A 25,863-nucleotide genomic window follows, 5' to 3' on the forward strand; every position below is an offset into this window, starting at 1 on the left:
CACCCATCACAAGACCTGCCACATTAAAACACTCAATAAATAGGTGTCAGAGGGGCGCCTGGGTGGCGCAGTCGGTTAAGCGTCCGACTTCAGCCAGGTCACGATCTCGCGGTCCGTGAGTTCGAGCCCCGCGTCGGGCTCTGGGCTGATGGCTCAGAGCCTGGAGCCTGTTTCCAATTCTGTGTCTCCCTCTCTCTCTGCCCCTCCCCCGTTCATGCTCTGTCTCTCTCTGTCCCAAAAATAAATAAACGTTGAAAAAAAATTTAAAAAAAATAGGTGTCAGAGAAGAGCCAATAAATGATAATACCATTATCAACTAGGTATCTCCATAAATTTAGATACAATGTTTCATATAATCCTTACAGTAATCCTTTTTTAAATATAAGATCACTGAGTCTTTGAGAGCTGAAAAATGGGAGGTTTATGATTTGAACCCAGGTCCACCTGGCTTGCTGCAGCCTCACTCTTAGCTACACTGTCATATATAATAAGATCTATTAGGGGAGAGGGTTGATACAGCAAGTTTCCAGAAACAACAAGGGCTGGAAGCAACAGACAGAATGAAAAGTCATTTTTAGCAAGTCCATTGGACACCGAATGTGGAAGTGCCGAATTCCTGCTGATTTCCATTCCACAAAGCCAAACTGGAAATCACTTAAATATCCAAAGTAAGAAAATTGTTAAGTCAGTTATGGCTATGGCACATCTGTGTGGTAGAATACTATTTAATCGTCAAGTCATATTTTATGAGAATATGGGGAAATGTTTGAGATATATCATTAGATAGAAAAGGCAGATTATAAAAAGGCTATATACTATAACTTGACTTTATTTTGTTTTGTTTTGATATATTCATTTTTTTAATTTTTATTTTTGGAAGTAATACATGTATAGAACTTAAAAACTAACATACTAGTACAAGGCTTGTTACAAGAAACAGTGATCCCTTGACTCTACTTTTCTTCCTCAGTAGCCCTTCTCTAAGAATAAATCAGAGATAAAGAATATTTAAATTCTTTAACTGTTTCTTCTTGCATTTGCCTTCATGTTTCAGACCAGTACCACCAAGAGACCAGGCACGGATCTGGTACCAGATCCAGGCATGGTTTCAGATCTAGGCACGGATCTGGTTCTAGCAGATCAGATCACTCCTGCTGGACAACACAAGTATTTCTTTCTTGGGATCTTCTAAGACTGAACCATTAATATGGTGCTTACTTGCTGATGTGGGATGACTCATTTATATTAGACACAGGATAAGTTCAGACCCTGGACTTCCAACTTTCCACTGTTGACCCTTGGCTTAGAGCTGCACCTAGAAGCCTGTGCAATGGATCTCACCCATCCATGTTCCACTTATCCTGCTACTTCAGGTCTACAGCATCCAAACATGGGGCGTGTGGTTTTGGTGGTGATGGCGGAAATTCTTTCGCCTGTATGCCCTCTGCCACTGGCACTATCCACTGTCAGGCAGTCCTACAGAAGTGCTGTGCGCCCCCCCCCCCACCAGGGTTCTTGAGACTGTTGCTCCTGAATACCAACAGGCCCTTCTCATCCGTTTGCTCTAATTGCCTCCAGTGCATGAAGACATATCAATCTCCAGGGTCAGTCTTCAGCTGTGCTAGACAAGAGATAGTCTCTGTTAATGTAACACCCCATCAGCTTTTCCAAGTCACTGGAAAACACTATTCACAGAAAGTAACGGTTTAACCAGCATTAAATACGTAGAATTAGGGAACTGTAAAGTAAGATCTATATTATTTCAATACAGATTCTGAAGAAATAGTGCCTTATGAGTAATAACAGTACTGCTATCTTTTTTCTCAGGGGAGTGAAGAGATATGAAATTAGCCAAGAATGGAACTGTTGGCAATAAAGAACACAACGCTATGGTTTCTGTGCCTGAACTAGAAGAGGTGTTCCTAGACACTATGATACTTCCCAAATGTAAATACCTCTTCTTTTCTCTACATCTGCAAATAAATCAAATCCTGATATCTTTCATGGGCCCATGAACTTTATCACACACCTTACACTGAATTGTTTATGTAAAAAAAAAGGCACTACAAAAGTATTATCCTGTATCCTACATACCTTAGGGGAGGCTCTATTTATAACTTGCAGTGTTGCTACTTCAGGATTTCATAATTTTAGACATTATCTATTGAGCTCCTTCTCTAGAAGATCAGAAATGATCTTTCTTAAACTTCTTCAGCTTCACATATATATAAATTTATATACGTGTGTGTGTGTGTGTGTGTGTGTGTGTGTAAATTCCGACACCAAAGTAAATAGCAGGTTTGCTTCCACAAAATTGCTAATATACCAGAGTCCCCGAGGAAGTGCTAGGTTTATTTTCACAGCCAATTTTTGCCTTTTGGATGCCCTGGGTCCTGGCTTCATTCCCAGATTAGGTCTTGGCTCCTGCTAAGAGTCAACCAACTGCTAAAAATGCAGAGACTTAGAAGCCAAAGGACTGGAAAAGAAGAGCTTGAAGAACGAGCCAGCCTGTCAAGGATCCAACAGGCTGTAACTGGTGGAGGGGGGCTCCTGCCAACTATCACAGGGATTCCAGAGTAGACCACAGAACATCTGGGACAGGCTGCGGAAGTTCAAGGGTGGAACTGTTCCAAACGTGATTCCTGACTGTAATCTAACTCCAATTCTTTTCATCTGATTATGTTTCATGAGTTTCTTACTTTGTCTCTTCCTCTCATAGTGTTTTTTTTTTCCTTTTTCCACACCCTTCAACAACAACTCCCACTATTAGCAGATAATAAAATTCCTTTCTGCCTTGTTCAATGGCCCCAGTAGAACATAAGTTCACTTTATTAGTTATGCCTTACTAGTTGCCCTAAAAGTCTATACCCAGGGTAGAGCATAAGCCTGAGAAGTTTATAGGTCCCAATAAGATTAGCCTTCTACAAACTCTATAGAAATCAGAGCTCCTTAGGAAGCCCAAGACCTTTGCTGAAGTATGAGGGTTATACAGTGTCAGCTTTCCTATGTTCATAGATGCAGAGCATTGAGCAATAAAGAACAAAAAGAGTGTTGAGGAAACAATATGTAGAGGTGGGGTGCTGAGCAATAAGGAATATGGAGAAACAGCCTGTCCTAGGAATCAGAGGCAGCAATTTCAACTACAACCCTCCCACAACCCCATCTCTAAATATAGGTGGGAGAAAAGCCTCTCATAATGGAATGGCTGGGTTAATAGTAGCATTTTGTCTCAGGAAGCATTTTCCCTTTTGGAAATGTTCCCCATTCTGATTTATTACTTTACTCTTAATTTAGCCTAGACCAAACATTTAATTTTAAAAGTACTTTGCTGGGACATTCTATATGCCTACATATTTAAAAGTAATAAATCCACAAGGAGTCGTTGTGGTATCAGAAGTGTCTTGACTGTGGTAGCAAATACATGAATCTATGCAGGTAATAAAATGTACAGAATTTAACACACACATACATAACAATGAGTACAAGTAAAACTGGGGAAATCAGAATATAATCTTTGGGTTGTACAAATGTCAGTATCTTGGTCGTGATGTCATGTCATGTTTTGCAAAAGGTTATCTTTGGGGTAAATTAGGCAAAGTGTACAAGAGATCCCTCCGTATTATTTCTTACATCTTCATGTGAATCTGCAATGATCTCAAATTACAAATAATATTTACAAATAATAATGAATCAGGGGTTCCTGGGTGGCTCAGTCAGTTAAGCATCCGACTTCTGCTCAGGTCATGATCTCATGGTCCGTGAGTTCAAGCCCTGCGTCGGGCTCTATGCCGTCAGTTTGTGGAGCCTGCTTCGGATTCTGTGTCTCCCTCTCTCTCTGCCCCTCCCCCATTCACGCACTGTCTCTCTCTGTCTCTTAAGAAATGAATAAACGTTAAAAAAATTTAAAAAATAATAATAATGAATCAAGCTAACAACATGCTAAATACAATACAGTCTATCCTCATCTTTTAAAATATGCCACATAACTACCTAGAATTTCAGGTTTCATTTTGATATTCTCTCACCCCTTGGAATTTTATACTCTAGGGTACCCATCCCTGGTGTACCCCTCTTTTCTCACCTCAGGCTGCACCTGCACTGCACAAGATGACTGAAATGCACACTGTGGATCCTCAGTGGAACATACCCCTTTCACCTGTCCATATACCTTTCATCTCTGACACAGCCCCTCAGAGCCCCACAAACTTGAAATTCTAGAGACCTAAGTGCTCAGAGCTGGGCTGTGGGGCAGACTTGGGGCACTTTAGCCTCTGAATGGATGCATCTCCTTGACCCTGTTAACTTCACATCTTGCGGAGGGCCATAATCAGAAAAGGACCAGGGTGAGGCCCAGGCCAGGGGCCTCTCTTGTCAAAGTCTAAGTGGGGGAGGTGTCAATCATTATTACCATTTTGTAGATAAGAAAATAGAGACTTAGAAAAATTATGCTTCATGCAACTGATAACGATGAAGCCAGATCTCTCAGGGTTTAGGGGTCTATTGGAAACCTGAGTAAAACATCCACTCCACTGTCATTAAGGAGTCTACCGAGGGCCTTCCTATCTTTTCACAGCTGTCATAATTATAAGCTGGATATACAAGTTGTCTTTCTCAGGATTTATATAATTAATTTAATGGGACAGATTAGTATTGAAATTTAATTCAATTCAAGAGACATTCATTGAAAATCTATGCCACAGTTGTTTAGACACTGCTCATTATTTTCAGGGCCAGCTCATTTATCTTGATTAATTCAGGTGCCAACTCTGCAACATAAAAAATAGGTGCTAAACTTAAATAAATGTATTATGCAGTCACCATTACAAATAGTAATGCTTTAGCAGGCATTCCTGAGACACTTCTATGCATTTTGTTCTATTTTTTCATTATTTCCAGAAATTTCTCTCTAGTTCTTAAATAATAAGATGATTAGATAGAATGATATACAAAATTCACCCTCTTTTCCTCCAGATAGAGAGGTGGAAATGAGTTAGACAAAGTGGAAGGTGGATAGTGGAAAGAAATGGAAGCTGGCAAGACTAACAGAAAGCTTAAGAGTTAGAAATGCTTCCTAATTTGTCAACTATAGCCCTCCTAGGACCTCTCAATACAAAACTTTAAAAAATATCAGACACATTCTTCCTTCTTCTGGTCAAAATATCATATTCTGTCCCTTTGGGTGTCCCCACTATTTCCTACTGATAGAGTGGTTTAGAGATATTGGACTGACTTTACCCTACATCATGTTGAGTGAGCTGAATGCTCTATCCTGTCAACTGGGGAAAAACAAATTCTCCTTCACCCTCAGTGGGATTATAAGTGGAATCCCCAGAAACAAGGACAGAGGGAACCTTCTTGCCACAGTGCACCATGAACATTTATCTTGTATCTCTTCCAATAGTCATTTGTGGAGATGAAGTTGTAAAAAGAAAATATGTGAACTTGAGCTCATGGATTTGGGGCATCTTTTCTAGCAGAGGCTTCCTCTTCTGGATTCTCTGCATTCCATTTAGATAAGGTTTTGGAGTCAGATATCTTCAAGTAAGAAAAGTGTTACTTTAGTAAGACAGCATCATACAAAATTAGGAAATCATTCTCAAAATAATGGATTTAGTTGGGAGAAACCAAGAATGTTAATGTATGTGAAGTTGCCTGCAATATTAAATAAAATATAAAACATACTGGACATGGATTAAATCAGCCAATGAGATGAGCTGGGGATCACAAAGCATTGAACAAGTGGAGAGGAGTGGAATGGTGCCGAACAAGGAGCTCAGAGTAAAGATGAGGAAGCACGAATTCAGTGATGTATATCAGTGAGGCAGAGATGGGTCTTCTAGACTGGACAACTGCTATAAGCAGGAGCGCCTCCTCTCTCCACACTTGCCACCTAGTCTCCTAGTCTCAACACAGCCACCAACTCTGTCCCCTATTCTAAAGGTTTCCTGATAAGATAATAGAAACTTAGAAAAAGTTTCCTATCTACTTGAAACTCAAAGACTTACCATGCCACCCAGTCTTACATGATTGGGTCCCTGGCTCTCTCTTCAATTACACTCTTCAATCTTTCTTTCTCCTAGTTTATTTCCCTCATCCCCTTTGGTCAGCTTACTATTTCACAAATACTTCAAGCGTGTTCCCACTTCAACAACTCTGCATTTGCTCTGCCCTCTGCCTGAAATGCCCTTTCCCTAAATAGTCACACAACTTCCTCCTTCAATTATTCAAGTCCGTATTCAAATGCCCACATTATCCAGGAAAGCTTCCTTAACCACTCTATCCAAAATAGCACATATACTCACCTAAATTGCTCTCTCTCCTCCTTGCCTCCTTATTATGTCTTCACAATAAGGGTTACTAACTGATAGCATGTTATTTTGTTCATTCCTTGTCGGAACCCCATACTGGCTTTAAATTCCATGAAAGCAGAAACTTTGTTTACATTGCCTGTGTATCAGCAATGCCTGCAACATACCCAGCATGTGGTAAGCACTCAGAAGCATTTGTAGAATGAAGAAATGAAGTATGGTGAGTGGTTCATAGTGGACTATTATGTGAAAGGTAAGTTTGGCCAAATGAATGAGGTAAAAGCCATCAAAAGGTTTGAAACATAGCATGAGTTGACAAAATGGAGGCAATGGATTTTCTGAAGAACAGAGTTTAAGCCCCAGGATCCATCATAGTTCCTAGCACACAGTAAGATGTTCATTTATTGTTTTCATGATGATGTTAGATGTTAAACAAAACAGAGAAATTCCTTTTCTGTTACATGATGGGACAAGGAAAATGCACTGACCCAGAATGAAAGATTGACATTCCCCTGCACAGAACGTAGGAGCTACTACGAACTGAATTGCTGTCCTCCCAAAATTCATATGTTGACGCCCTAACTCCCAATATAACTATATTTGGAAATAAGGTCTTTAGGAGGTAATTAAAATTAAATAATATCATAATGGCAGAGCCCCAATCAGATAGAAATGTGGCTTTTTAAGAAGAGGAAGAGCAATGCCTGGGTGGCTCAGTCAGTTGAGCATCCAGCTCTTGAAGTTAGCTCTGATCATGATCCCAGGGATAGGAGACTGAGTCCTGCATCGGGGCTCAAGAATCCTGCTTGGGATTCTCTCTCTCTGTCTCTCTCTCTCTGTCTCTCTCTTTCTCTCTCTCTCTTTCTCTCTCTCTCTCTCCCTCCTTCCCTCCCTCTTCTCCTCTATTCAGCTCACATGCTCTGTCTCTCAAGAAGAGGAAGAAGGTGGAGGAGGAGGAGGAGGAGGAGGAGGGGAGAGAAGAAAAAGAAGAAGAAGAAGAGCTATCTCTCTCTGTCCCTCTGTTTCTATTTCTTTATCTTGTGAAGACACAGCAAAAAGGTGGCCATCTGCCAGCCAGGAAAATAACTTTCACCACAAACCAAATCTGCCAACAACCTCAATCTTGGACTTCCAGCCTTCAGAAAGGTAAAAAACAAATTTCTGCTCTTTAAGCCACTCAGCTTGTGGTATTTTGTTGCAGCAAGCTGACCTGATAGGAGTCTTCTGGTATTTCTATTCCACATTATTAGAGCTTCTTTCCTGCTGATGAAGTCTTCTGGGAACTCTATCCTGAATGAAATAAGATAGCAACTGGTGATGAGAAGTAAATGGACTGTTTCTCTTGGAGACACTGGCTTTAAATCATATATCTATCAATGAGGCAGCCAGCATAAGGACCCCATTATAAGTGCCCCCTGAAGACTCATTGTGGGAAGAATGTCTAATTTCCCTTGGGACAAGTAACCAATTTTCAGTTATATTATGCTTTCTCACAGATAAGGAGAGTTGTCCTCAGCTGTTTATACCAGTGTTCTAAGATACTCTAGAAAAAGCATTTTAAATGGCTTCCATGATCAAAGCAATATTTGAGGCAATGTGTTATCTGTATATTTTTTGTAACAAAGAGTGTGTAACAATTTTGTAGTCATAAAAATTATTAAAAATTATTAAAAGTTAATTTCAAAAGAAAAGCAGGATACACATATACACATACATTATTATTATTATTATTATTATTATTATTATTATAACAAATGTTGAAAATACATGAGAAAAAGCCTAAGAGCGAATCACCAACAGTGGTTTGTCTTGGATAGTGTTAGCTAATGCTTACTGAACACTTTTTGGGATCAGATGGTTTACCTGAATGGCTCATTTCATTTCTTAGCAACCATATGGTATAGTTACTATTAACATTATGTCTATTTTACAAATAAAGAAACTGAGGCACAGACAAGTACAGTACCATTCCCAACATCATATAGTTTGGTGGCACCGTTGGGATTTGAACCTAGTCAATTTGACACTAAAATCTGTGTTCCTACCATACATATACTGTCAAAGATACAGTATTTTATTCTTTTGGGTTTACTTTTACAGTGGAAAAAAAATAGGATTCTCCGTATTTCTTGTCTGTTGTATAGAAAAAGAAAATAGTATTAAAGGATCAATATAAAAAATTCAAGGCAATGGACAAAATATACACTAAAATCACAACCTGTTTATAGAATTCTGCCTTGCATAAATAAAATTCCATTGCCCACTTCTTGCTGAGATTGTTTTTAGAGAACAGACACCTGCATAAGTCCTGATGGAATGGCCCTCACCTTGGAAAGATGGCCTGCTGTGACTGCATCTGCAATCTAATCATGATTTTCAAAAGAATTGAACTAGAAAAAGAAAACCAGAGTCTCATGAAGTATGTGATTTGAAAAAAATAATAATGGTGAAACCAGTTTGTCTTTTTAAAATAATTAATCGATTCTGTTTAATTTTTAATATTTTTCTAAGGGAAATATATCACTTAAAAAGTATAGATTTTTAAATGTTATATTTTTCTGAAAGAAACATTGACCCTTTAAGTAGGAAAAATTAAATAAGGCATTGTGGTATCAACTGAAACTCAGCAACTATAAGGTTTTTTAGAAAGAAAGGTACAGAGGGGCACGTGGGTGGCTCAGTTGGATTAATTGTTCGACTCTTGGCTTTGGCTCAGGTCATGATCTCACGGTTCTCGTGAGTTCAAGCTCCACATCGCTGCTTGGGATTCTTGGTCTCCCTCTCTCTCTGCCCCTCCCCGACTCATTCTCTATCTCTCTCTCTCTCAAAAAAAAAAAAAAAAAAACAAAAACAAAACAAAAAAAAACCTAAAAAAAAAAAGAAATCTACAGAGAAAGGAGTATATTGAAATCTGTATATGAGGTATCTGGAAGAATCAGTGACTATAGGCTCCATTTTACACATGAATCAGTTTAGATCCAGATCTAAGGAGGGCCATAATTTGGGGTGAGTTCTGGTAATATAGCCAAAGTGATATTGTACACTGCTACCATCCATAAGGTAGTCCAGTGTCTCACCTGCGTATTTTGCATGATCTTAGGAAGAGGTCGAAGATTTTTTAAGTTTACTTCTAATCAATATTACATTATAAAGAAAAACATACATATATGGGAAATAAGACAAATACTATTTATTTAGAATTGGAAAAGATACATCTCATTAACTTTTGACAAAAGATCACTGAGTGCTATAAACCCATTACTTACCATACTTGGTTGAAAGCCCCCTGCTTGCTGTCACTCGGCCACTTATCCAGTATTCTATATATTTTCGTGATTCATTTATTAAGTTTAAATTAACAGGAATATGTTATAGACTCTCCTGTAAAGAGCACATGTTTTATAAGTACACAATAATGACTAACACTGTTTATTCTTTTTGCTGTTAATTTCTACAGAGTTGGTTAAATTGCACTCTTAACATCCACTTAAGTGTGTTCCAGCGTAGAACAAAATGTTCCCAAATTACATGTTCTGAACTATAGAGAGCCAGCTTTGGTCAATCAGGATGGATTCCTCCCTCTCAGATGTTGATAGAATATGGCTGTTCCATCAAATGCATAATTATAAATTAATGGTTTTAACCATGAAATGAAATCACTAATGTAGCCATATATAATATTTCTGAGGGATACATGTCTCTATCACACTAATTAAGGCACATCTGAATGATCTGTACAGTCAAAATTTGTCTATGCAAAAAAAAATCCTAAAGTATATAATAAAAATGGAACTAATGCTGAATCTTGAACCCTGTCTTATTCTAGCTGTAAAAACTGTTCCATCCACAGAAATATGATCTAATTAAAGAAAATTTCCATGTCTCATCTCACTACAAGATGATTTTACAAAATAATTTTGCTTATTATATTTAATAACTGGACAGTTAAATATATTTAGGAGAAAGATGTAACTTTTTAAATTTTAAAATGTTAATTTTTCTAATGCAAGGGACTTTTCTCCAATATTTACTTTTAGTTGTCCACTTTTAAATATCTAGGAGCATTTGAATAAAAAGTATGAAGGACATTCCAATAAAGAATTTTAATTTGTGGGGCGCCTGGGTGGCTCAGTCGGTTGAGCAACCGACTTTGGCTCAGGTCATGATCTCATGATTTGTGAGTTTGAGCCCCGCATCAGGCTCCATGCTGACAGCTCAGAGCCAGGGGCCTGCTTCGGATTCTGTGTCTCCTTCTCTCTCTCTGCCCCTCCCTCACTCATGCTCAGTCTCTGTCTGAGAAATAAACATTAATTTTTTTAAATAATTTTAATTTGTTTTGTTTCTTCTATTCCACATATGAATGAAATCCTATGGTATCTGTCTTTCTCTGACTTACAAAGGACAAGGGTGAAAAAAAAGAAAGAGAGAGAGAGGCAAGCCAAGAAGCAGACACTTAACTATTGGGAACAAATTGATTCTAGAAGTTACTAGCGGGGGAGGTATGTGTGGGGTTGAGTTAAATAGGTGATGGGGATTAAGGAGTGCACTTATGCTGAGCACCAGGTGTAGTTTGGAAGTGTTGAATCACTATATTGTACCCTGGAAACTAATATTACACTGTATGTTACCTAACTGGAATTTAAATAAAAACTTAAAAAAAAAGAATTTTAATTTAAATGCAGTGGAAAGTTCTTAAAGGGTTATCATAAAATTACCAAATAAATAAGATTTACAATCAAAAGGTCATGGCCACTGGTATAGGGAGAAAGAGGTTTAAGAGTGAAAGCTGAGAGCTGAGTGAAAGGCAGTTTCTCCTTCTTTCCTGGGAAAGGATGGTATATGAACTGGGGTTGGTGGCTGTAAGAATTCACAGAGGGGGGCACCTGGGTGGCTTAGCAGGTGGAGCCTCGGCTCTTGGTTTCAGCTCAGATCATGATCTCACAGTTCGTGAGTTCAAGCCCTGCATTAGGCTCTGTGCTGACAGGGCAGAGTCTGCTTGGAATTCTCTCTCTCTCTCTCTCTCTCTCTGCCTCTTAAAATAAAAAAAAAATTGACAAAGGAAGTGGATATGAAATATATTTTAGAAGTAGAATTAACAGAACTTAGGTTAAATCATGTAAGTCAGTGAAATGACTCTTAGGTCTTTGTTTTGTTTTGTGTTTTGCTTGACTGGTTAAATGAATAATGGTGCCATTAAATTAAGAAGGCTGAAGGAAGGGTAGAACTGGGAACATTAAGATTCTACTTCTACATGTACAGTTTGCATTACTGTTCAGCTATTTAGTTGAGTTTTCAAGTAAGCTATTGATATGAAAGTTTGGAACTGATAGGAGATATAAGAGCTGGAGATATAGACATAGATTCATCAATATCAGATGGTATTAAATCCATGGGACTAGAAGAAACGACGTATGGAGTGATGATAGTGAACAAATAACATTTGACTCTATTCAGATGCTCTCTTTCATTTGGGGGTCAAGTAGAGGAAAAGTTGCAAGTAAGGAGACCAATAAGTAGTAGCCAGTGACACAGGAGGAAAGCCAGGAGAGTGTGACATCCCAGGAGGGAGAGAAGAAAGCTTTTTCAGACACATTCACTAACGTGCTTATTTGAACCAGGCCTTTTAGTGGCTCATACCTGCAATGCAAAAAAAATTTTAAAAAGGAAACATAAAGAATAACTTTGTAACAGGGGAAAAAAAAGAGAAATAATTTGGATCACGATTAAAGAGACAATTTAATCCCTTTATTGACTAAACGGGCATTTACTAACTACAGGTTAAACTGGGGGCTTGCAAACCTGAGACCAAGGGAGAGGAAGCTGAGAAAGCTTTTCCCAGACATCTCCCCATGCCAGTATCTGGAAGAACAAACTTAAAGGAGTCTTTTCCACCTGCAGGACAGTAGTCACTTCAAGTCACAGCTTGGCCAACAAGTGCTGAGGTTAACATTCAGAAACAGGAGAAAACGACAAAGAAAGCGGGGTATGAGAGTGATAAGAGCAGTGCTCCCTCCCTCTCTTCACCACCCCACTCATCTCCCATAAAGGACTGCATGAAGTAGCCAGATAGTAGATACTGTAGGGACAAATACAAATGAAATACAGGAGGCTTAATGTTCTCTCTTGCAAATAAATGAAGAGATTTCCCTGTCCTCCTTTTTCTTTGAGCATTTACTTAGAAAAATTATAACTGTAAGTACTATCTCCTTTGAAATGTATGTAAATCCCTTTGAAGGCTATATCAACATTTTGTCAGGTTTATAATCTAGGAAACTCTTTCTCAAGGACTCAGAGCCATCTGTTTGAAATGTAAACATCAAGGAAGGTAACGCCACTATCTCCCACTTTCTGTGGGAGGGTCACTTCCCTGTGCAGCTTGCTCCAGTTACAAAACTGTCTCATGTTATAAAGACATGAAAAGTTTGGTTTTCCTCTGGATAAACACAGCACAGATGGTCACCCCAATTTCTAAGTAAGGTTGGGATGAACTGTATGTGACAAATGGTGTTGTCAAGACCGCTTATTTGAGAACTAGTTATTTTTTATTTTGAGAACATGTAAGTAATGGGTTGTACCTGCTTGGTTATATAAAAGGTTTGGGGTGGGGGATGCTCTGTCTTTGCAATCTGTTAGTTGATCTCCTGAGATACACATCACATTCTGTTTTAATGCTTATTCAATAGTAAAGCGTCTTCCTTCTCAACTATGTGGAGAGGATTTCTGGGTTGGAGGAGATTGTGTTTATATTATAATACCTATTTCCCATTTAAATTAACCATCTTCCTTAATGAAAATTAACAATAAAAATCCTCCTATTCCTACCAAGTGATAAAGGAAAAAAAAAACTGGTAGGTGGATTGTGTACAAGGAAACTTTGCAGATTTTCAATGCACCAATCCTGACCAGACAGCTTTCCTAACTTTTTTTTCCCCAAAATGATACATTACGTAACATGGTAATTAACATCTATGCTATATAATGAGATAAATTATATGCAAGAATAAAAGGTTTTTAAATTAGAGGAAAAGTACACTTTAAATAAGTCAATTTTATTCTACAATTAAACAAATACAGACTTAGTACTTTATGTGTTTCATTTGCTGAGTAGGCGAGGGCTAACCAAACCGACTGAGATAGTTGCTGTTCCGAAGGTGCTCAGAGTCTAGCTGGGAAGAGACTCTTGCATCCTTAATTAATTTTGAATACATAAATAGTAACAAGTAGAAATGTCTTAATTCCGAGTAGAAACGTCTTCATCCCTAAATAGATAATTTCCAATTATATCTATAGATTGTTTCAGTCATTTTGCTTTCATTTCATATTCTAACTCTTTTTCCAATTATGATGAGATGGGAGGCCAAAACACTAAACTGTAAAATTTTGGGGGCGCCTGGGTGGCTCAGTCGGTTAAGCGTCCGACTTCAGCTCAGGTCATGATCTCACGGCTAGTGAGTTCGAGCCCCGTGTCCGGCTCTGTGCTGACAGCTCAGAGCCTGGAGCCTGTTTCAGATTCTGTGTCTCCCTCTCTCTCTCTGACCCTCCCCCGTTCATGCTCTGTCTCTCTTTGTCTCAAAAGTAAATAAACGTTAAAAAAATTAGAAAAAAAAATAAGCTGTAAAATTTTCTATGTGTCTAAATTATGGAGGAGAATATTTTTTAATAAGTGACAATCTTGGACAAGAATCACCAAGGTTTTCCTAATGGGAAGGATGAAAAAAACCTTTAATTCCAACACAGGTTAAATTCAATCTGTAGCCCATAAATTATGGTGGAAAATGGAAGGAAAGAAAACAGAAGTACTATATGGGTCTTCAATTTGTCCTCCTGGCCACAAAATGCAACCATCCAAGTTGAATTCCTATTCCAAACAGGGTTTTTTAAAAATCAAGAATGCAAAACCAGTGCAACCACTCTGGAAAACAGTATGGAGGTTCTTCAAAAATAAGAATAGAACTACCCTATGACCCAGAAATTGCACCACATTTACCCAAAGGATACAAAAATACTGACTCAAAGGGACACATGCACGCTGGTATTGATAGCAGTGTTATCAACAATAGCCAAATTATGGAAAGAGCCCAAATTCATTCATCGACTGAAGAATGGATAAAGAAGATGTGGTATATAAATACAAAAGAATATTACTCAGCCATCAAAAATAATGAAATCTTGCCATTTGCAATGATGTGGATGGAGCTAGAGTGTATTATGCTAAGCAAAGTAAATCAGTCAGAGAAAGACAAATGCCATACGATTTCACTGATATGTGGAACTGAAGAAATAAACCAAACATAGAGGGAAAACTACAAAGCAGACTCCTAACTACAGAGAACACACTGAGGTTTACTGGAGGGGAGGTGGGGGAGAGATGGGTTAAATGGGTGATGGGTATTGAGGAGAGCACTTGTGATGAGCACTGGGTATTGTATGCAAGCAATGAATCATTAAATTCTACACCCGAAACTACTATTACACTGTAGGCTAACTAACTGGAATTTAAATTAAAAAATTGATAAAAAAAAAAAAAAGAATAGAGCCATATTTGAAAATACGTGAGCTTTCACAGAGTCAGAATGTTTTGGCTGCTGGAGGTCCTGCCTCGATGTTAATAGTTGCTGACGCATCAGGGTGGTGGTTGCTGAAGATTGGAATGGTTGTGGCAATTTCTTAAAAGAAGACAACAATGAACTTCACTGTGTGGACTGACTCTTCCTTTCATGAACAATTTCTTTGTAGCATATGTTGCTGTTTGATAACATTTTACCTACAGTAGAACTTGTTTCAAAATCGGAGTCAATTCCAACAAACCTTGTCGCTTGCTTTATCAGTTAAGTTTATGTAATATTCTAAGTCCTTTGTTGTCATTTCAACAGTCTTCATGGCATATTCACCAGGACCAGGTGCCATCTCAAGAAACCACTTTCTTTGTTCAGCCATAAGTAACAGCTCCTCATCAGTTAAAGTTTTATCATAAGTTTGCAGCAATTCGGTCATATCTTCAGGCTCCACTTGTAATTCTAGTTCTCTTGCTATTTCCACCAAATCTATTGTTACTTTGTCCACTGAAGTCTTGAACCCCTCAAATTCATTCATGAGGGTTACAATAAATTTCTTCCAAACTCCCATTCATGTTGAGATTTTGACCTCATTCTATGAATCATAAATGTTCTTAACAGCATATAGAATGATGAATGCTTTCCAGAAAGTTTTCAATTCACTTTGCCAAGATCCACCAAGGGAATCACCATCTGTGGCAGCTACAGTTTATAAAATGTATTTCTTAAATAATGAGGCTTAAAAGTCAAAATTATTCCTTGATCCGTGGGCTGCAGGGTGGATGTTGTGTTAGCAGGCATGAAAACACTAACCTCATTGTACATCTTATCAGAGCTCTTGGAGGACAAGATGCACAATCAGTAAGCAGTAATGTTTTGAAATAAGTTTTTGTTTTTTGTTTTGTTTTTTTTTTTTTTTTTTGCTCTGCAGTAGGTGACATCGTGGACTTAAAATATTCAGTAAACTGTTGTAGACAGTGTTGCCATCCAGGTTTGGTTGTTCCATTTAAGGAGCATCAGTCGAGTAGATTTAGCGTCATTCTTAACAGCCCTAGGGCTTTCAGAATGATAAATAAGCATTGAATTCATCAGGTGCATTAGCCCCTAACAAGAGAGTCAGCCTGTCCTCTGAAGCTTTGAAGCCAGGCATTGACTTCTCCCCAGTTACAAAAGTCCTAGATGGCATCTTCTTCCAATATAAAGCTGCTTCATCTTACATTGAAAATCTGTACCCACCTTCATTAATTATCTTATCTAGACCTTCTGGATAATTAATTATCTTATCTAGACCTTCTGATGCAGCTTCTACATCAGCACTTGCTGTTTCATCTTGTACTTTTACATTATGGAGACGGCGTCTGTCTTAAACCACATGAACCAACCTCTCTTAGCTTCAGACTTTTCTTCCACACCTTCCTCATCTCTCAGTCTTTGTAAAATTGACAACAGTCAGGGCCTCACTCTGAATTAGGCTTCGGTTTAAGAGGATTGTGGCTTGTTTGACCTTCTATCCAGACCACTCAGACTTTCTCCCTATTAGCAACAAGGCTGTTTGGCTTTCTTATCATTTGTGTGTTCGCTAGAGTAGCATTTGTAAATTTCTTCAAGAACTCTTCCTCTGCCTTCACAACTTGGCAAAGTGTTTGATGCACAGGTTTAGTTTTTGGCCTAGCTCAGCTTTCAACATTCCTTCCTCATTAAGCTTAATAATTTCTAGCTTTCAATTTAAAGTGAGAGACATGCAACTCTTCTTTCACTTAAACACTTAGGGGCACATTGTAGGGTTATCAGTTGGCCTGGTTTCAATACTTTTGTGTCTCAGGCAAGAGAGAGACCCAAGGAGAGGGAGAGACACAGGGGAACAGCCAATTGGTAGAGCCATCAGAACACAAGCAACATTTACCGACCAAGTGTGCCATCTTATATGGTCATGGTTCATTGCACTCCAAATCAATTACAATACATTTCTGATCACAGATCACCATAATAAATATAATAATAATGGAAAAGTTTGAAATATTAGGAGACTCACCAAAATGTGACACAGAGACACGACATGAGCAAATGCTTTGGAAAAATTGCACTGACAGACTTGCTCAATGAAAAATACTCACAAACCTTCAGTTTGTAAAATATGCAGTATCTGCAAAGTACAATAAAGCAAAGCAAAATAAAACAAGGTATGCTTCTATCTATTTCCTTCCATCTCCTTGAATAGGAAAGAAGTTAAATGAGTGATTCTGAATCTTTTTGGGCTCAAGAATTCTCTACACCTAAAAATAATTGAGGACCAGAAAGAACTTTTGTTGATATGGGTTATTTTATATTTCCTTAATATTTACCTTGTTAAGGAAATAAACTAAGAGTTTTAAAAAAATGTTATTTACTTTAAAATAACAATAATAAACATGTTTTAACATTAAAAAGTCTTTAAAAATTGTCTATATTTTCAAAAAATAGTAACAAGAATTGTGACTTTGTCCTACAATTTTGAAAACCCTTTAATATCAGGCTTCATAGAAGACAAATTATCATATTTGCTCCTGCATTTATCTGGGTTTTTTCAAATTTTTTTAGTGTTTATTTATTTTTGAGAGAGAGAGACAGACACAAGAAGGGGAAGGGCAGAGAATGAGGGAGATACAGAATCCAAAGCAGGCTCCAGGTTCTCAGCTGTCAGCACAGAGCCTGACATGGAGGCCAAACTCACTGACCGTGAGATCATGACCTGAGCCAAAGTCAGATGCTCAACCGACTGAGCCACCCAGGCACCCCTGCCTTTATCTGTTTTAATATGCTGTTTTGGTTGAAGTATAATAAAGAAAATAAGGTCTCACACAGACATGTAGTTGGACAAAGAAGTGGTATTTTAATAGCCTTTCAGATAATTATGAATATTCTTCTTTGACACTATATCAAAACTCAATAGGTGTAGCTTTTTAGGTGAGTTGCTCTATGGAATATAAAGCCATATCACTGAATTTTTCATACTCTATCGTGTTAAAACCCATTCATCTATTTTATACTTTGAACAGATCCTTTACAGATGTGCAACTTTGTAATATCACACATTAATCATTTGTAAAATATTTGTTCATGAGACTATTGCAGATGTCCCCAAACTGACATTTTACTGTATAATAAAACACATCACATTTGCTGTTATAGCAAAAGATATCATAAAAAAAGAGGTTTGGGGAGCTGTCAAGTTCATGTGACATACGCCACAAGGTACTAGTACAGTTTGATCAACTAAAGAACTATAAAAACACAATGTATTATTTTATATGCTGAGGTCTGCTAATGCTAGTATCTTAGATGTACCCACTTCATAATAATAGGAATGACTATAAAGATCCTAATAATACATAATAATATAATCTTTAAAAAAATTTTTTTTCAACGTTTATTTAGTTTTGGGACAGAGAGAGACAGAGCATGAACGGGGGAGGGGCAGAGAGAGGGAGACACAGAATCGGAAACAGGCTCCAGGCTCTGAGCCATCAGCCCAGAGCCCGACGCGGGGCTCGAACTCACGGACCGCGAGATTGTGACCTGGCTGAAGTTGGACGCTTAACCGACTGCGCCACCCAGGTGCCCCAATAATATAATCTTAAAATGATCTGATGTCTGTGATTTGCTTCAAAATAATTAAAAGGAGGGGACATGGAGGTCATTATAGATAAAACAAGATTAGACATGGGTGGAACGTTATTATTAATTATATTATTCCCTTTACTTGAGTTCATGTTTGAAATTTGCCAAAATAAATATTAATATATAACTCGAACTCTTCAATGGAGTTACTTTTATTTTTTGGAACATAACATGACTAATTAAGATCCAAACTTTTTAAATTCAATTTGACGGGTTACACAACTAACAAAAGATCTACCTTACGATGATTTGGCACTATACAGGAGTACTTAACATTGATTTCTCATACTCTTCTAAAATAACAATTTTCTTTCACAAATATCATCTAACAAGCTTAGTCCTTACCTCAGGTCACAGGCAAAAAATATCAGGTAATTCTACCTATAGTTTACCAAACAAAGTATCCTAATAAATGTTCAAATTATTTTCCAGTATTGGATTTTAACTTACAAATTTACATAGGAATATATTTTTTTCACTTGAGGAAAATAAAATATTTTTGCAGGTGCTCTTGTTAAACTAATTAATGTATTGTTTCCTATAACCCAGACTTCTCTTTTTTTTTCTCAATTTAAGCAATAATTCCAAAGTGATTTTCATGTCTAAATGAAAGGAACTTTTCATTTAAAAATTAGGTTAATTTACCTATTGAATTTCAAAGATTTAAGACCATATCTGAAGAGATTGAATTAGTAATCAAAAATCTCCCAAAAAACAAGAGTCCAGGGCCAGATGGATTTCCAGGGGGAATTCTACCAAACATTTAAGGAAGAGTTAACACCTATTCTCTTGAAGGTGTTCCAAAAAAAAAAAAAGAAATGGAAGGAAGACTTCCCAACTCTTTCTATGAAGCCAGCTTTACCTTGATTCCAAAACCAGACAAAGACCCCACTACAAAGGAGAACTATAGACCAATTTCTCTGATGAACATGGATGCAAAAATCCTCAACAAGATATTAGCCAACCAGATCCAACAATATATTAAAAAATTTTTTTCACCACGACCAAGTGGGATTTATACCTGGGATGCAGGGCTGGTTCAGTATCTGCAAAACAATCAATGTGATTCATCACATCAATAAAAGAAAGGACAAGAACCACATGATCCTCTCAATAGATGCAGAGAAAGCATTTGACAAAATACAACATCCTTTCTTGATAAAAACCCTCAAGGAAGTAGGGACAGAAGAATCATACCTCGAGATCATAAAAGCCCAACGTTACGAAAGACCCAATGTTAATATCATCCTCAATGGGGAAAAACTGAAAGCTTTCCTCCTAAGGTCAGGAACAAGACAGGGATGTCCACAGTCACCACTGTTATTCAACATAGTACTGGAAGTCTTAGCCTCTGCAATCAGACAACACAAAGAAATAAAAGGCATCCAAAGCAGCCAAGGGGAGTTGAAACTTTCATTCTTTGCAGATGACATGATACTTCATATGGAAAACCCAAAAGATTCCACCAAAAGACTGCTAGAACTGATCCATGAATTCAGAAAAGTGGCAGGATATAAAATCAATGCACAGAAATTGGTTGCATTCCTAAACACCAAAAATGAAGCAACAGAAAGGGAAATCAAGGAAACTATATCATTTACAATTGCACCAAAAACCATAAAATAACTAGGAACAAATATAACAAAAGAGGTAAAGAATCTATACACTGAAAACTATAGAAAGCTTATGAAGCAAATTGAAGAAGACACAAAAAAAAAAAAATGGAAAAAGATTCCATGCTCCTGAATAAGAACAAATATTGTTAAAATGTCAATACTACCCAAAGCAATCTACATATTCAATGTAATCCCTATCAAAATAACATGAACATTCTTCATAGAGCCAGAACAAACAATCCTAAAATTTGTATGGAACCAGAAACGACCCTGAATAGTCAAAGCAATCTTGAAAAAGAAAACCAAAGCAGGAGGCATCACAATCCCGGACTTCAAGCTATACTACAAAGCTGTAATCATCAAGACAGTATGGTACTGGCACAAGAACAGACACTCAGCTCAGTGGAACAGAATAGAGAACCCAGAAGTGGACCCCAAAACATATGCCCAGTTGGCATATCTTTGACAAAGCAGGAAAAAATACCCAATGGAATAAAGACAGTCTCTTCAGCAAGTGGTGCTGGGAAAAATGGACAGCGACATGCAGAAAAATGAACCTGGACCACTTTCTTACACCATGCACAAAAATAAACTCAAAATGGATGAAAGACCTCAAAGTAAGACAGGAAGCCATCAAAATCCTTGAGGAGAAAGCAGGCAAAACCTCTTTGATCTTGGCTGCAGCAACTTCTTACTCAACACATCTCTGGAGGCAAGGGAAACAAAAGCAAAAATGAACTATTGGGACCTCATCAAAATAAAAAGCTTTTGCACAGCAAAGGAAATAATCAGCAAAACTAAAAGACAACCGATGAAATGGGAGAAGATATTTGCAAACCACTTATCAAATAAAGGGTTAGTATCCAAAATCTACAAAGAACTTATCAAACTCAAACACCCAAAAAAACAAATAATCCAGTGAAGAAATGGGCAAAAGACATGAATAGACACTTCTCTAAAGAAGTTGGACATTCAGATGGCCATCTGCCACATGAAAGATGCTCCACATCACTCATCATCAGGGAAATACAAATCAAAATCACAATGAGGTACCACCTCACACCGGTCAGAATGGCTAACATTAACAACTCAGGCAAGAGCAGATGTTGGCGAGGATGTGGAGAAAGAGGATCTCTTTTGCACTCTTGGTGGGAATGCAAACTGGTGCAGCCACTCTGGAAAACAGTATGGAGGTTCCTCAAAAAGTTAAAAATAGAACTACCCTATGATCCAGCAATTGCACTACTAGAAATTTATCCAAGGGATACAGGTATGCTGTTTCGAAGGGACACATGCACCCCCATGTTTATAGCAGCAATATTAACAATAGCCAAAGATGGAAAGACCCCAAATGTCCATTGATAGACGAATGAATAAAGAAAATGTGGTGTATATATACAATGGAGTATTACTTGGCAATCAAAAAGAATGAAGTCTTGCCATTTGCAACTACGTGGATGGAACTGCAGGGTATTATGCTAAGCAAAATTAGTCAGAGAAAGACAAAAATCATATGACTTCATTCATATGAGGGCTTTAAGACACAGAACAGATGAACACAAGGGAAGGGAAGTAAAAATAATATAAGAACAGGGAGGGGGACAAAACATGAGAGACTCTTAAATATGGAGAACAAACACAGGGTTTCTGGAGGGGTGTGTGGGGGGGGAATGAGCTAAATGGGTAAGGGACATTAAGGAATCCACCCCTGAAATCATTGTTGCACTATATGCTAACTAACTTGGATGTAAATTAAAAAAAAAAAAAAAAGAACAAATTTGAAAAGAGGACACCCCTCATCTCATAGCCTAAATAGCAGGCTTTTCTCCCCTTATTTTTCATATTGGATGATTATTCTCCATGTCTCCTAATGTTAATACAGAACTTTACTCGAAAGTATGAGCAAAATGAGGTGGGACAGAAGTTTCATCTTCATCCTGTTACCACTCTTCCCATTTAGGTGACCATTTTTTAAGAATTTCTAGTTTATATGGGGCACCTAGGTGGCTCAGTTGGTTAAGCATCTGACTTCGGCGCAGGTCATGATCTCACGGTTCGTGAGTTCGAGCCCCGCCTCGGGCTCTGTGCTAACAGCTCGGAGCCTGGAGCCTGCTTCAAGTTCTATTCTTCCTCTCTCATGCTCTGCTTGTCTCTCTCTCTCAAAAATAAATAAACATTAAAAAATATTAAAAGGAAGCCATACAGAGAAAGACAGATACCATATGTTTTCACTCTTATGTGGATCCTGAGAAACTAAACAGAAACCCATGGGGGAGGGGAAGAAAAAAAAAAAGAGGTTAGAGTGGAAAAGAGCCAAGGCATAAGAGACTCTTAAAAACTGAGAACAAACTGAGGTTTTATGCAGGGTGGGAGGCAGGGGAGGGTGGGTGATGGGTATTGAAGAGGGCATCTTTTGGGATGAGCACTGGGTGTTGTATGGAAACCAATTTGACAATAAATTTCATATATTAAAAATAAATAAATAAATAAATAAATAAATAAATAAATAAATAAATAAAATTAAAAGGGGTGCCTGGGTGGCTCAGTCGGTTGAGCGGCCGACTTCGGCTGAGGTCATGATCTCGCGGTTCCTGAGTTCGAGCCCTGCGTCGGGTTCCGGGCTGACAGCTCAGAGCCTGGAGCCTGATTCAGATTCTGTGTCTCCCTCTCTTTCTGTCCCTCCCCTGCTCATTATCTGTCTCTCTCTGTCTCAAAAATAAATAAAACATTAAGAAGAAAATTTTTTTAATTAAAAAAATAATTTCTAGTTTATAACTACTCTATTTTGTTGTCTTCTTTTTCTTCTTCTCCTTCTTATTCATTTACAAAAATAGGTGCATTTATCTCCCTTCTTTCTTATGCAAAAGTTAGTATGCTATATTCTTTTATACTTCTTTTTCCAACTTAACAATATGTCTGGAAACACTCCATATCAGAGATCTTGAATTTCTAAATACCATGTTCTATTTTTGGCCACAAATAACTCCATTGTATGGATGTGCCACAGTTTATTTAGTCATCCTCCTATGGATGGGCATTAAGGTTATTTCTAATCTTTCGTGCTTAGAAGTAATGCTGGAACGAATAACCATGTCTATGTTTTGTTTCATATTAATAGATGAGCACTTCAGTGTAAAATTGGCAAGGTACTTTTCTTCTTATATTTATTTGAACTTATCCTTTTCTTTTAAGTTATGTGAAAAATTTACATTGACATCTTTGATCTATTTGGAGTTCATTCTTTGTATGATATAGGGTGATTCAATGACCATCAAGTTGCCACCCTATCATTTATTTAAAAGCCCACCTTTCCCCCCAGGGATTTGAGTAGCCACATGTAAAATATAATACATTTCTATATATACTTCGGTATATTTCTGGATTTGAATCTCTTCACTAATCTGTTATCCAGCAATACCATGGTGTTTTAATTACAGAGGCAGTATAGTATGTTTTAATATCTGGTAGGGCTAGGGACCCTCATTTTTCTTCTTTAAACAGGACTTTCACAGCTATTCTTACAAGCTTCTTTTCTTTTTTTTTTTAATTTTTTTAACGTTTATTCATTTTTGAGAGACAGAGAGAGACAGAGCATGAGCAGGGAAGGGGCAGAGAGAGGTAGACACAGAATCTGAAACTGGCTCCAGGCTCTGAGCTGTCAGCACAGAGCCCTACGCGGGGCTCGAACTCACAAACTGTGAGATCCTGATCTGAGCCGAAGTCGGACGCTCAACCTACTGAGCCACCCAGGTGCCCCAAGCTTATTTTCTTATATGAACCTTAGAATCAATTTCTCTCGCTCCAGAAATACTTGTGGTATTGCAATTGAGATAGCACTAAATGAAAGTGCTAGCTTAAGGAGAACTGACATCTACATGTCATTGACACATTCTATCCATAAAGAAGGGATGCCTTTTAATTTGCTCAAGTCTGTTGTGTCTTTCAAGACTGCTATGAAGTTTTCCTCATACGGGTTTTGCATATTCTTATTAGGTTTATTCCCTAGTATATTGTCTTTTTTGTTACTATTCTAAAAGAGATTTATCTTTATTATTAAATCTGTTAGGAATCACCCTACTTTGAATATCAAAAGCCATCTATTACATTTCTCTTGGCAGTAGAATACTTTTACCTCAATGAAACAATTTTAATCTTTCCCTAGGGCAGATGGATATTGAGGGCTGAGTGGACACAAAATTCATGTACTGTACTTGAAAGCGCAAAACAGTATCTTTCTACCTTGAAAGTGAGCTCACTGGTTTCCTGAGGGCCTTTTTTTGATAATTTCTGTGCCAGAATGACACCTAGTGGCCCATTCTGGTATAGGCGTTGGTAGAGAGGTAATCACTTGTTAACAGAATTAGAACTACGTTACTTTGCACATTTGAATTTTAGATTACTTTATATATAATTAACCATTACAAAACCTATGGTAAGAATAGCCACATAAATTAATGGATATATGAGAATCACTGCTTTAAACAATAGAAGTTTCCCTTTGAAATAAAAATTTACAAATTTTCACTATTTCATATGGTTTCCTATTTCATACGCCAAATCCATTTTATATTATTAGTTCCCTGCCCACCATATGTAGTTAGCAAATATGTCAGGAAGTAAAGTGACTAGAAATATTTCTGGTTTTGAAGGCAAACTTAAAGTTATGTCTTTGCTCCATCACTGTTTTAAACAAATTATTAAACTTCCTGAATCTCTGTATGATCAGCATTTGGATGAAATAAAATGTTTTGCATCACATACTGGGTCTTTAGAGAGTATAGAGAAAAAAATCATAGAAAGAAAAATACAAGTGAGATCAAGAATTCAGGAGCAGTGGGTGCTGTATGTAAGTGTTGAATCATTAAATTGTACACATGAAACTAATATTATACTGTATGGTAACTAACTTTGAGTGAAATAAAAACTTAAGAAAAAAATTCAGAAGAGTGGAGCCACAGGTGATGAAAAGAAATGTGAAACACCCAGGATTCTCCCCCATCAAGACTCAGACAGATGGCATTCTTTACTATGCATGGCATGGAGTTTTCTAATAATCTTAAGCAAACCTGAAAAAACTCAAGAGAATTTAACATATAAATTATACATGTAAAGAACCTGACATATAATATATGCTACTGAAACTTTGGTTCTCTGTCTATATGTACAGGTCCATAAAAACGAATGGTAATAAATAAATGGATTACTTGATCTTTGGTATCATGTACCTTGAAAAGCCAAAAAAGTAATGTAAAAAATTAAAATATCAAAGTACAAATTTTGGAAAATGATGGAAAACTTTTGGTGAGGAAGGTCAATCTTAGTTTCTCATTATAGAGCACACACACTTGTTAAAATATATAATTTAACAAGACTTTATTCAGCACTATTGTAATAGGTGCCAAGACTATAACAAAACAGCAGAGAGACTGGGCTCAACTACAAATATAGCAAAGAAAACTGGATATTTGTAGCAAAGGAACAGAGTGAGGTGTCAGTGGATAAAACTACAAAGAGGAGACATCAAGGGTAGGGAGATTTTTGCTAAACCAACTAACAAGATTCTTGTTGAAGGCAAGCCAAGGTATCAAGGGTGGGGGATTCTTGCTAAACTAAGTTTGCAGGATTCTTACTACAACTGGAGTAGACAGGACAAAGACAAGACCTAAGGATAAAGCCTACTTGAAAAGATAGCTCAGAGGAGCCTGACTGAAGTTTGATCCAGAACAG

General features: G+C 37.5%; 2 long non-coding RNA genes across 2 annotated transcripts in view; both read right to left on the reverse strand.

The window, feature by feature from the left end:
• Positions 1–801: 801 nt before the first annotated feature.
• The window catches only part of LOC122468625, a 67,391-nt gene continuing 42,329 nt past the window's right edge, over positions 802–25,863 (reverse strand). The window contains exons 5-7 of the long non-coding RNA XR_006293292.1: positions 9,575–9,689; positions 7,519–7,598; positions 802–1,621 (exon numbers count right to left, since the gene is read on the reverse strand). This is a non-coding gene — a long non-coding RNA (uncharacterized LOC122468625). The remainder of the gene's footprint in view (positions 1,622–7,518; positions 7,599–9,574; positions 9,690–25,863) is intronic.
• LOC122468626 lies at positions 15,787–16,540 on the reverse strand. Its single transcript, XR_006293293.1, has 2 exons — positions 16,154–16,540; positions 15,787–16,123 (listed from the first exon to the last, which is right to left on the reverse strand). It is a non-coding gene; the product is annotated as an uncharacterized LOC122468626 (long non-coding RNA).

The sequence above is a fragment of the Prionailurus bengalensis genome, chromosome B3 (genome assembly GCF_016509475.1).
Source record: "Prionailurus bengalensis isolate Pbe53 chromosome B3, Fcat_Pben_1.1_paternal_pri, whole genome shotgun sequence".
Lineage (NCBI taxonomy): Eukaryota > Metazoa > Chordata > Mammalia > Carnivora > Felidae > Prionailurus > Prionailurus bengalensis.